Here is a 3,651-nt window from a genome sequence, read left to right as displayed (position 1 = left end):
TTCTGTGCGTGGGTGTTACCTTCTAGGTTAATTCTTTTTCATCTAACCTTTTCTTTAGTACCTGTTCCCCTTTTCCTATTGGTCTCAGTTGCTTTAAGGTATCTGCTTTAGTTTCTCTGCGTTAAGGGCAACAAATGCTAGCTAGTTTTTTAGGTGTCTTACCTATCCTCACCCCTCCCTTGTGTGCTCTCGCTTTTATCATGTGCTCATAGTCCAATCCCATTGTTGTGTTTGCCCTTGATCTAATGTCCACATATGAGGGAGAACATACGATTTTTGGTTTTTTGAGCCAGGCTAACCTCACTCAGAATGATGTTCTCCAATTCCATCCATTTACCAGCGAATGATAACATTTCGTTCTTCTTCATGGCTGCATAAAATTCCATTGTGTATAGATACCACATTTTCTTAATCCATTTGTCAGTGGTGGGGCATCTTGGCTGTTTCCATAACTTGGCTATTGTGAATAGTGCCGCAATAAACATGGATGTGCAGGTGCCTCTGGAGTAACAGTCTTTTGGTTATATCCCCAAGAGTGGTATTGCTGGATCAAATGGTAGATCGATGTCCAGCTTTTTAAGTAGCCTCCAAATTTTTTTCCAGAGTGGTTGTACTAGTCTACATTCCCACCAACAGTGTAAGAGGGTTCCTTTTTCCCCGCATCCTCGCCAACACCTGTTGTTGGTGCACACCTCATTTAACAGCAGACTTAAAACACCTTGGAGTTTCGTATCACTGGTGGCTAAGTTCATGCCACACTGCGGGGTGGGGCAGCCATGGGACCAAGCTGGCACTAGTAGGGAGGCAGCTTCTTGCCTTGTAGTCCTCTGGGGGTTCTGCTACATCTGGCAGAAACATAGAGAAGAACTACACTACAGTATATATATATATATATATATATATATATATATATATATATTTTTTTTTTTTTTTAACATGAACTCTTTTGTGAAATGTTTTAAAGCAGATATATCATCGTAGAGGATGTGGTCAACGTCTCATCCAGGACTAGTCTGACACGGCCTTGGTTGTGGTTCTGGATCTTGCCTTTCATTTTTACGTGGGGACAAAATGAAGTGAGGGACTCAGATAGAATTACCTGAAATGGCTGCTTGTCCTCCATGGGATGTCAGGGGGACTTGGGACCTGTACACAACAGGGACTCCTGCAAGAGGTCTCCACCGGCCAGTGTGCACTCTGTCACTGTGTCCTAGAGTGGCTCTGGGTTTCCGGTCTGCAGCTGGGTCCTCAGTTGTCTGCAGTGTCCTTTTCTGGGAAGAAGGGAGAGGTAGGTGGATGATAAGTGAGCAGGAGGGGAGGCCAGTAAGCACAGGAGACGTGTCCGTTCTGCAAGTGGGGTTCCCAGGGGCTGCTGGGGGAGAGAGGAGAGCACATGTTGGAGACAGGTGGGGGAGCCACTCCACTTCAGGCTGAGTGAGGTGGCCTTGGTAGGGTGTCTGCTCTGAGGTAGAGACCTTGGCACCTTCCTCCTAAGGCAGTCCTGAGGACTCAAGGTGAACCAAGTGTGAAGTGCTGGGACCTCACCGGTGAGGACCCTCCACACTAGGGGAAAGGGATGAACAGATAAGCAGATAGGCAGGTGGAGAAAGAAGGACCTTTGCTGAAGAGCTGACGTTGAACTTGAACTGGAGAATTCATCTAACGTGGGCTCCGGGGAGGATGGACCACGTAGAGAGAGGAAGAGAAGCTTGAGGTCTGATAGGCGCCATGTCTTTTGGGAGCCTTTAGGGGGTTTGGTGAGACCATGAGAGGCAAGGCTGACTGGGTAGGCAGTGACTGCCTGAGGCTGAGGCTGTGTCCACCATACACTGGGGACTGGGAGACTAGAAAATAGACCAGCTGGCCCCTAAAGTCTGTTGGCAGGAAGGGTGTCCTTCACCAAGAGTTTTGTTATTGAATTTGCAGTGCTGGGGATGGAACAGTGGCAGAACACCCTGCCACTGACCTGTACCATACCAGGGCCTGGGCAGGAGGAAAGGCCGGGGCTGTGTCCTTGCCCAGGTGAGCGATGGTGAGGGCCAGATGAAGGTGGAGAAAAGAGAAGAGCCAGAGGGCCGGAGGAGATTTTGGAACAGAATTAGTAGGATTTGGTGTCTACCCTCTGTGATCTCTCCCAGGGACCTTGCTCTCTGTGCTCCGGCCACCTTGGCTGTCTCCTGCCTCTTTCATCTCACCAGGATCCTTCCACTCCAAGGCCTCTGCATGTGTGGCTCTGCTTGCTGGGGTGTTTGTTCTCTCTCTGTGTGTCTCATTTCCGTATTAACTGGCCACTATGTGCAATCCTTTGGTTGTTGGGCTATTTTCAGGCTTGTTTTCTGTGTGCCTCAATGGAATGCTGGCACCATGCAGGTCACAGTAATAACTCAGCAGACACAAACTTGGCAGGTGGGGAGGCAGGGGGATGAGTGACTCTGGACAGAGGTTCTGGGACAGAGAGCCATGGAAGGTATTGAGTGTGTGGGGGAGGGGCTCATGGAAAGCCCATAAGGAGGTCAGAGAGAGAGGAGAGAGAAGCTAGTCAGCCACATTCAATGCCCATGAATTGTGGGAAGAAAGAATGAAAGAGTCTCAATCCAGCAATTCATAGTGGATACAGAGACCATTGTGAGGGGCTAATTTATAGGCCTAGTTCCTTAGTCTGTTACTTTTGCTCTAACAAAATGCCTGAGGTTGGGTCATTTATAAAGAAAAGAGGTTTATCTAGCTCACAGTTCTGGAGGTCCAAGTGGATGGCATTGCTTTCTGTTCAGCTTCTGAGGGCCATGTGCTATGTTGCAGCACAGTGGAGAAGCTGAAGGGGGAAGCAGGTGCCTGCAGAAGGAGCAGAGAGAGACAAGGGGGTGGTTGACCCACTTTATAACAGCCCTCTCTTGAGCCAGTAACCCAGTCTCTCTGCATTCTTGAGCGTGACTCCCCATGACCTAACCATCTCCTGGAAGATCCCACCATCTCAGTATCTTGTGACTTCCACCACAGGAGCCTTTGGGAAACAAAGCACATACAAGACATAGCACTTAGATTTTATATTATTTATTTATTTATTGGTGGTACTGGGGTTTGAACTCAGAGCCTCACGCTTGCTAGGCAGGTGCTCTACCACTTGAACCACTCTGCGAGCCCTACTAGCACTTAGATTTTAAATACATAGTTGTAATTAAAGTCAACTAGTTAGTATATTCTTGTGCCTGTCATTCAACATGTGTGTACACACATGCACACACGTGTGTGTGTGTGTTACCAATGGAACTGAGTCCAGTGGTCTGAGAGGTGCTGGGGCTCCCAGGGGCTCCATCTAGGGTCTTCAGTGTCCCATATGAGGTAGTTCCCATCTCTTTTGCTATTGGTACCAGGGGTAGGAGGTAATAGTGAGCTCATTGAAGGCCTGCTCTAGGCTGGGAAATGTCACCCAGTATGATTTGTGTGAGATAGTCATTTCAGAAATGCTTTCACACAGTCCTCTTCTGTGCAGAAAACTTTCATGGCTCCCAGTTCACCACAGTCCCTTTGCATAGCCTTTGAGACTTGCCCCACTCACTTTCGTCCCATTGGGGACCTCCACACAGCCTGGGTGGCCCCTCTGTGCATGTAGCTCTACCATAACCTCATTCCTGTTCATTTAGCCTAGAAAGT

Source organism: Castor canadensis, chromosome 4 (genome assembly GCF_047511655.1).
Source record: "Castor canadensis chromosome 4, mCasCan1.hap1v2, whole genome shotgun sequence".
NCBI lineage: Eukaryota > Metazoa > Chordata > Mammalia > Rodentia > Castoridae > Castor > Castor canadensis.
The sequence above is the reverse complement of the archived record's forward strand: the minus strand, read 5'-3'. Positions refer to the sequence as shown.